The sequence below is a fragment of the Aythya fuligula genome, chromosome 2 (assembly GCF_009819795.1).
Source record: "Aythya fuligula isolate bAytFul2 chromosome 2, bAytFul2.pri, whole genome shotgun sequence".
Taxonomy (NCBI): Eukaryota; Metazoa; Chordata; class Aves; order Anseriformes; family Anatidae; genus Aythya; species Aythya fuligula.
In genome coordinates, this window is record NC_045560.1 from 92,740,452 (window position 1) to 92,750,750 (window position 10,299).

The window sequence follows — 10,299 nt, forward strand, 5'->3', positions numbered from 1 at the left end:
ATCAGTCATCATTCTTTGTGCCCAAAGAAGGGCAGTGAAGCTGGTGAAGAGTCTGGAGAACAAGTCTTATGAGGACCGGCTGAGGGAGATGGGGTTTAGCTTAGAAAAAAAAAGAAGGCTCAGGGAAGACCTTATTGTACTTTACAATTACCTTAAAGGAGGTTTTAACAAGGTAGGGATCTGGCTCTTTTCCCAAGCACCAAAGTGATAAGATGAGGGGAAACTGCCTCACATTATGCCAGGAGAGGTTTAGGTTGGATATTAGGATAAATTTCTTTACTAGGAGGGTTGCATGGCATTGGAATAAGCTGCCCAGGGAAGTGGTTGAGTCACCATCCTCTGAGGTCTTCAAGAAATGTGTAGATGTAGAGCTTAGTAGCATGGTTTAGTTGTGAAATTGTCAGTACTAGGTTAAAGGTTGGTCTAAATCATCTTAAAGGTATTTTCCAACATGAATGATTATATGTTTTTATGATCAACTTTTACCACAAGTCACTTATCAACTTTTAAAGTTGCTTACTAATTTAAGTTCCATTGGCTGAAATTGATTTTAGATACCTGTCTATGCTGAAGAACCTCTCAGCTTTACTTATGCACAGGTTGTTAAATAAAGTTTTTGTTTGTTTGTTTGCTTGTTTGTTTTTGTTTGTTTTAAATGGGAATTCTTTGCTTTATTTATGCAGTCGTTACTTGAAAGTTGACTTCCTACCTAGATGCACAAAAACTGTGGCAGTGTTGAATGCAGTGCTGAACTCTTAAGAAAATGCCACTAAATTTCCTTGTTGGCTGTAGCTAACACAAAAAGTATTTTTGTATACATCTACTGTGATTACAGTGGTTGTAAAAACCTTTTATATCATGTGTTCTAAAAATCTGAGAAATTTACCTGATACTGAAAATGCTACTTACATCACATTATGAACCCTTTATAGAGAACTTTAATTCAGCCATGTCAGGCATATTATAGTCTCTAGCAATGACAGATGGCTAGACCATTCATATTTGACAAGACTTCTTTAGTTATGCTAAACTGAATTTTGATTCCTGAGAGGCAGTATCAGTATTACTGTACTAATTTATTAGACAAGGATAAATTTAAATTTTTATTTTTGTGCAGCTATTTAAAATTTAAAATGATAAAGTCCAAACAAATTAAATTTTAGTGATCACTCTCCAAATGCATAAAAATCTCATAAAATAGTTAGGAAGAGCATTTGGATCTTTTATAACAAGTTAATCTCTATATACATGATCAGATTTCATATACTTGTGTCCCCCCGTTGGTACTAGGATATCAAAACTTAAGCTGTTCTCAAAGCTAATGCCATCAGAAAAACTGATTTCCCACAGTACTACAGGCACTGGACTTTTCCTTCCATACTATACTCCTATTAAAGCATAATAAGGTTATATCAGAGCATACACATTCTTCTTCCATTGGGAACTGTAGTAAATGTTGAAAATCACAGATGAAAGGTATGAAAGAATAATGTTAGTTCTGTGCTGAAAATAGAAAATGAACATATGAAGTAACAAAAGGACGGAACTAGTCTAAAATTGTGTACATTAAAGTCCAGACAGGCAAATACTCTATTTCTTACCTAACATTTCCACGCACCTGACATTGTTTTTAAACAATTGATGTCTCTCAAGACTATAAAGTCTTAAAACCCCCATACACACACAGACACACACACACACAAAATGAAAACAAACAAAAAAACAAAACCCAAATTATTGCTTTTAGAGACTGAAACACTGGATTTAAGACAATGAGGAAAAAAAAAGTGAGGGTGAATAGCAGAAGGTTTCCAGTAAAACATCCATCTCAGAGCAGACTCAGCTAGGTCATTTTATTCAGTGCTGTGATCCCTGTCCACATTCTATGCCAAAATTTGTGTAAGTACTGGCTTCTATTTCCTGGCAAAGTACCACTGAAGAACATCTGTTGCCAACTTGGGCGATTACAGGGTGTCAGGTACTGCCTGGAGGACTTTACTGGTATGCATCTTTTGTTTATCTGCCTTGAACCTTTTAGACTTGTTCCCATCCCTCCTTTTTCAGTTGATTTACAACACAATGAGCTGGTTACCTTGTTCTGAAGCCCCATATCATGCTCTCATTCATATTTCTTCCAAGCTGAATAGTGACAGTCTGTTTAATTCTGCCTCATGCAGATTTTTTTCTGTACTTCTGACCCATGCTACTGTGCAACAGACACCTTGCAACAAAATGCTGCAGATGCTATAACTACACAAATTCAAAAAAGGATTAAACAAGGTGAGAAAAAAAATCTGTCAAGTGCTACTAGTTACAAAGATATGAAATCCGTACATCCCATAGCTACAAATCACAAAGATGCAAAACTACAACTGGTTTAGTATCTATCTTGTGTATCTACTAATCTTAGCTGTCAGAAAAAGGACAAATAAGTGGCTTCCTCTGATATTAGGAGGCCACTGTGATAGCCATTGTGATGGTGATGACACTTGTACCCAAAAGAGGCTGTGTTGTGATAGCAAAAAGTTGATGAGAAAATGAATTTCTGTATGAGGTCCTACAAACTCAAGGACGACTTTCTTTCTTTTCTAAAAATATTATGCCGATGATGCACAAGTTCTTCCAGCATTTGATAAAAACATGCCAGAGAGTTGTGGAGTCTCCTTCTTTGGAGACATTCAAAACCCTCTTGGAAGCATTCCTGTATGACATATTTAGGTGATCCTGCTCTGGCAGGGGGATTGGACTACATGATTTTTCAAAATTCCTTCCAATCCCTAACATTCTGTGATTCTGTGAAATTCCAGACCATATGAGGAAGTGAGAGGGGCAGCAGTTCCTCTGGAGAAGGAAAAGACTTCAGGTCTGCCAGGAAGGAGACCTGGAATTCAGTGTTGGGGTCCTTTTGAGATGCTTCATGAGGAGCTCTTCCCAAGACAGGGCAATAAACAAGAAAGCAAGAAAACAACCACCACCAGCACCTGGTAAAAATGCTGTCCTCTTCTATTTGGCACTCTGGGGACTGCATGTGGGCTCATCTCCCCTTCTGGTTGTTCAAGTCCTCCTGTGCCATCCACCAGCCCTCTTGAAGAAGTGGCAGCTTGTCCTAGTTTTGGCATGGATAGAGGTAATTTTCTTCACACTGGCTGGTGTGGTGCTGTTTTGGATTTGGGGTTACAATATTGCCGATCACACCCCGATGGTTTAGTTGTGGCAGAGCCCCGCATACACAGAGCCAAGGGCTTTTCAGCTTCTTGTGCTGCCCTGCCAGCGAGGAGGCTGGGGGTGCAGCATGAGCTGGGAAGGGACAGACCCCAGACAGGTGGCACAGACTGGCCAAAGGGATGTTGCAGACCATATGGCATCGTGCTGAGCAATAAATATGGGAGGAGTTGGCCAGGGAGATGGGGCTGCTACCTGGGGTCTGGCTGGGTGTCGGTCAGCAGGAGATGAACCTTTGCATTGGGCATCACTTGCTTTGTGTTTTCACTTTTATGTTCTTTCACTTTGGTGACTATGTGCATGCTCATCTCCCTTCTGGTTGTGGGAGCCCTCCTGTGCCATCCCCCAACCCTTGTGAAGAAGTGGCAGCTGGTCCTAGTTTTGATGTGGATAGAGGTAACTTTCTTCATACTGGGTGGTTTGGTGCTGTGTTTTGTATTTTGGATGAGAATAATGCTTATAACAGCTTTAAGTTCATATTGGTATTCTGTTATAATCGGCACTTTGCTGACTGCATCCACACTCACGTCCCATTCTGGTTTCTCTAGTTCCAGGAAGTTTCCTAGGCCATGTCTGTACAGATGGTACACATCATATTATGAATGGTGAGGGAAATCCGTTTTTCAACATGAAGGAGAGGAGGTTCATGTTTGGATATGATTACTTACTGCAATCACCTACTAACAGTCTTTATATTATATTAATCTTTAGGTTTCCATCCTAGAGTTTCTTTTTCTGTCTTTTTTTTTTTTTTTCTTTGCTTTTTTATTTGTTTGTATGTTTGTGTATTTTTATTTTTTTTTTAATTGGTGTATTTGTCAAAATGTATTTCGTTCAGAATTTCCAGTATTAAATACCAGAGAGCAAATTTATTACAGGTAGCAACCTTCTTCAAGGAGTTTGTTTGTTGATACTCTTGTTTTAAAGAATCCACAGAAGAAATTTCCAAAATACTAATTCTAATATTTTCTTTATCATTTTATCTCATGTTGGTGTCAAAGTCTTGGTAAGTAGATATTTTAGTATGCATCATTTGGAGTTCCTCCATGTGCTTTGAAGTGTACCCCATCCCTACAGGCTCCTGAGTAATGAATTTGTTGTGTGGTCATCCTGTATATTTAAAACTGTGCAGAGAAGTGTAAAGTTACTTTCATAAGAGTTACTCTTGTACTGGTTTTAAACTGGTACGTCAGAAATCTGTAATAGCAGTGTATTCATGCATCATCTAGCAAAGGGGATAAAGACTAGTTTAAGAAAATTCCCTGATATTACAAAACTATTTAGGGCAGTAAAAAATTAAGAGTTGCAAATGTATGTCAAGATACAGAGTAACCAAATTATAGTTTAGGAATTTTATATTGTTAAATGTTATACTGTTAAATGTAAAATAATGCAGACAAGGGAGGAATCTATGCAAGGATGAACACTGAAGTTGTGGATAATTCTCTTAAATATTAATTAGATATTTAGTGATGGAAGTAGTTAAGTCTAGAAACGGTCAGTGAAAGAATATGAAAGAAAAATGAAAAACCATTATGACTTTATAAAGTATAATGCTCTTGTATTTGGAGTACTGTCACCAGTTATTGTTACTCTTTATTCCCCTCTAAAAGGATTTAATAAAGCTAGATAAGGTAGAGAGTAAAGCATAAGAATATAAAGATTGTGTTGGTGGGATAGATCAAAAATCTAGTGTCTTTTTACTGACAGCTGGAAAAGGTTGATGCCACAATGTATAGTGAACATGTGAAAATGTTCCGTAATATAACACAGTGTGTATTACAGAAATAATGGTAAATGGTCATTTTCTTAGAAGATTCTCTTCATTCAGAAACTGAACCATTTGAAAAATGCAAATGTTTGAATTTATTCTTAACAAATATAAAATGCAGAACTTTTTGCCCTGTCTCGCTTTTATGTTGTCTTTTCACTTCCCAAGAACTGGTAGTTCCTAGAGTCCCTGCTAGATGGCATAACAAGCCACCACAATAATAATGATGTGCTAAGGCAGGTGTGCTAGTATGTTATCTGCACAATAGCCTAGTCAACTGCTTAGCCAACATTACTCCTTTCTCTTCAGTTTTTTGGTCATGCTTTCTTACTTACATGTGAGAGATCATAGATATGCTTTTTAATTTCTTAATTATTAAAGCATTTACATTCAGAATTAAGGTTTGTCTTTCTCCTATATGAAAGGAAGTGAAATCTCTTGCTTGTAGCTTTATTTCAGAAAGCACACTTGAATTCTAATAGATCTTCTCATGGCTTTTCCCCAGTCTTTCCTGCTGTAGAAATGCTATGAATAAGGTTCTACCACTGTGCCATAAATGCCCTTATACCCAGCTGCAGGTGAAAATTTCTGCTTATTCTTGTAAAACCTTGTGAATGTCTACACACTGTCCTGCTGCACATCTTACTTAGCTTCACAAAGTCTATGCTGGGATGATGGCATGACATTTGAATGCTGGCACTAACAAAAGAAAACAAAAATCATTTTTCCCTTCAGTGTTTTTCTCCTTCTGAGAGTTTTATAGCCTGATTCAGGAAGCCTGATTCTCCTGCCACTTTTGTTAGTGTTAAATTAAGAGTAATTCCAAATAACTCACTGGGGTGACACTGTTGTAACTGCTGTTAGCAAAAGAACAATTGGAGTGCAAAAGATTTACATGGAAGCATTTTCAGATATTACAGCTTTGAATGGATTTTTTAAAGTACTGTTTTAATTACTGCTGGCTTACATAGTAATTACTTTTTAGGCAAACATAATAGATACAACAGGGAAGGACGAAAGTAGGAAGATAAAACTGGCTATGGACATGTTATCTGTAATAGAATTCAGTCAATATTTGCAGGTGCAAATTTACAGGCGGGGTAGTCCCCATCTTCATCTCTTTGCTGCAGCACCATGAGCCTGAGTATTTGCAGCGCAGCACTGCAGTTTCTCCTTGGTACCTTGGCCACAGGATGCAGAAACAGAACACTAAAGGGAATCTGTGGCACCATGCATCGGCTGGTGAGTGGGAGTCTTGTCCTGGCTAGTGCATCTTGGTGCAAGAAGGATCATGCTCCAGTATGTGATCAGGTGTGCAAGGGTTAAAGATTATCATCTTTTCCTTGCCTCTCATAGACACATGGGGACTGCATTGGCCCCTGCTGCAGCTTGACTTGCCAAAACTCTCAGACATTAAAGGGAGAGGCTGCAATATTAAAGGGGTTAATGAGTGAAGATGTCATGTAAAAATATCCATGCTCTCCTTTGACTGCAGTGTAACAGAAAGTGCTTTTCTACACTGTAGATTTAGCAATTCTGCACATACAGAAAGTGCACAGAACCAGCGTGTCTATTATAAATAGAGCTAAGTGTATCCATTCTAATCTCATTTGTTTTCTTAAAGAAAAGATAAGCATTAATAGACTCTTAACTCGTGATAGATTAATTCTCTTGTACTGCATTTCAGGAAGCATCTAGCTGTGGAAAACTCTAGGGAAACACCTACTCAGTGTTGCAAAAACAGACTATTTAAAGCCTGCACAAGGAATTTCAACACTGTTAGTGCTGAAGATATTACAGAGAATGTGAGTAATGGATATGAAAATGTGGTATTCCATTGTAGAAAATGCCCTGGGGAGGCAATATGTGATTATAGAGTCTGAAGGACCTTTTGTGTGAGTCTTAATGCGAAATCTTTCTGCTGTTCACATCAGTGGCAAGGGTTATATAACGACACCTGAAGAGAGAGGAGAGTAGGGACAACATATTGATTATTGGCACTGCCTTTCATTAGCAAATGATTTGAAACAATGCTTACCTGTGTAGGTAATCCTGTAGATAACAGGGACTAGATGTGCAATGAGACTTAAGCATTCATGCATTCCTGTTGGTGCATAACTCTAGTTTTAAGGAACTAGCAAGATTGCTAAGCCCTAGTTCAGTGGCCAATGAGTATTTGTGAAAGTTTACCCACAGCCAACCTTGTCAAGAACTTTCTTCATAATGACCTCAATCATATTCCTACCAGATTCAGTCTCTCTCAACTTAACAAAAGGAAGATTGCTCAAGGGCTATCTTGCAGTGACTATGGCTATTCTCCATGCATCTCTTCTCAAATTCTTTACTCTGTGTAATTCAGATGAAAGGCTTAAATTCAGCTCTTCATCTGTGCCAGAAAGAACGCTGTAACCTCTTGGCTGCTGGATATTCAGAGGGGAGGGGAGTAGGAATGGGAGCTGTTCATTTCTCTTGTTAAAACTCTTCCAGTATATACAAATAATGACAATTCATTACAGCAGAGACAGAGATTGATGACACAGGCATGTAATTAGGGCTATCACCTGGGAAGTGGGAGAGTCAGGTTCTGGTCCATGCTCCAATGAATATTTAATTATTAACATGAGATGGAACAGCTCTGTCAAGCCTGGGAAGGTTGCACCTGCAGTTCTTCAATGGTTTTCTGCTGTGGGCAGTCTCCTGGCTGGTAGGAGAATGGGGTTGAAAGCCTTGCTTCAAAATTAATACATATCTCAGAGCAGACCTTTCACTTCCTGATGGAGAGCACTCACCATCATAAAATAGTTTTTTTTTTTCTTCTGTGAGAAGTTTTTTCTTAGACATTTCTTTCCAAAAGATACTGAAAATTGTTAGCAAACTTTAAAAGCTGCAGGAGGTGTTCCCCTGCATTCTTCCAAGGTGGTCAGAAATGAGGTAAGAGGACCAGGCTAGCAAATCCCATAATTTCTATAGATTATGGAAAGAATTAAAAAAAAAAAAAAAAAGGAAACAAACAAAAGTAATTTTAATCCTTTCCCAGGTGTATAACCAGGTAAACAAATTCTTTGGGTGAGAGTTCTTGCATTTGATTTAGTTTCACTGAAATATCTGGAAAAAAGTCCATTTTCAAATATGAATGGAGTGAAAGGTGAGCTACAGCCCCCAGGCACTCCAAGGAGGTCAGGAGAATGAATACTCAAGAAGGAGGGGAAGATTCAGTTGCCCAAACAGAAGTGTCAAGTATCACTTTTGGTATTGGCCCTGACATTTTAAGCCTGCCTGCCTGGCACACACCTGCTGTTTTGCAAGGGAGTGGGTCTCCCTGTGGTCCTGCTGCAGAGCTGCCAGCCCCATGGAGATTATTGTGTCTGCCCCAGGGCAACTCGGGTGGCTTGAGATGGCAATGTTTAAGCAGCTGAATCCCACCTATCCTGTTTGACTGACACAGATACCTCCAGCCTCTGAAAGGAGTTTAATTCCTCTTGTCATTCTGGTTCACCAGCAAGACCAGTGGCTACCAGTGTGACAATCTATCTCAATTTATATGGTGGTTAAAATTGTGCTGTTGTTGCAGAGAAAAGAGGAAAAAATAAATCAATTTGAAAACCCTTGTCATCTAGTAGCTAGTCCAGTAGCATTTTTGCACTGATACAAAAAATCAGGTTTTCCTTTTTATTGTATATAAAGAAACTTCAGTCTACAGTACAGCTTTTAAGATGTGTTTTGTGAAGACTACATTTTAATAGGTGTGTATTGAAAATATATAATTCCCTTTGCCATTAATGTTTTCTTCACTGGTTTTATTGATATTTGTATAATTAATTTTAGAAGGTTATGATGTAGCAAAAGAAAAACAGTGATGGAAAATTCAGCCCTAAGAAGTCAAAAAGGCTGAAATATATAATAATTTCCCTTTGAAAATAGTAAGACTAGAACAAGAAGGGAAAGGTGGGAAGAAGATAATGGAGGAAGATACAGATTGGGGACAATCTGCAAGATGTTGCATAAATACAATGTGTGCTGTGCCAATGACAATCAGCTTTAATTCTCAAAGATATACAGCTTTGCATCTTGTATCATTCTGGTTTCTAATTAATCTTGATTGTCTCATATTTGAAATGCTATTTGTCCTTGTTATAAGCAGTTTTGATGACATTTACTATTTCACTGGATTTCTTAGCCTAAGATTCAAGACTTTGAGTGACCTAGGAGACATACATCTGGCTATGCCTTACTTCATTACAAAAATAGGCACTGTAATATAAGTGCTTCCTCTCTCCTGCTTGCTCCAGTGATACTTGCTGAGAACCAAAAAAAAAATTCACAGGTCACTGATACCAAAAGGCATGACTGACTGAACCTTTCTGCAGACAATGTTCTACAAAGTGTTCTATTTTATGGATAGTTTTTATTCAGTGTGAACATGGATTTGACATTGATTTTTTAAGAAGTTATGTGGAACTACTTGATACCAGTCATTCCTTTTGGAAATGCCACCCAAGCCTTTGGGTCTGTGGGCCAGATCTCTTTTGACTGTATCTGTTGGCTGATGAGGTAGTTGCAGTCTGAGTTTCTTGCTGAAAACAAACCTTGCTCCTCCTCATCTCCTGGATCATTTACAACAATTGTGTGTCAATTTGTATTCCAAAATGTTAAGTATGTAGTGTGTCAGCTGGCTGCACTGTAGAGGAGGGCCAAGTCTGGACAAAAGCTGGCAGTGAGCTTAAACTCAAGTGCTGTCCTGCAATCAGTATAGCCCTGACAGCTCAATCCTTGCCTACCCTCATGCTCTTGCCATACTGCTTTGGAAAGTGGCTTTCTGTTCCAAACATCTCTGTGTGCTCTGCTGCACTGGGTATCTAGAAAGCTCCAGTCTTCTGAGAGGGGAGGGGAGAATGTATTTATGTATAGAAAATAATATTTCCTGAGAAAGAACTTCCCTGGTAGTGGAGAACCTGTGCACAACTCAGGGGGCTTAGAAAGCTCTGTGGCTATTTGTAAAGGCAGTACTGACTCCTGGGGTCAATAAAGAGCTGTGTGGGAGCAGGTAGCTGCACCAGGGCAGGTTTTTGACAGAAGAGTAATTAAAGTGGAGTCCAGCTACTGCTAGCTGGGGAGCTACTCAGGTAATGGGCCAGAGATAACCTTCTCTCAGGGACCTGGATAGAAACAAGGAAAGGAGAGCGGCACTGAGTTTTGGATGATTCTGTGGATGGTCTGTGTCAACAGTGCAAGTCTCAGTATACTGTGGGACCACTTCACTGCAGTGGTCATCATTAGAATATACCTTAGCAAGGATGAACGAGTGA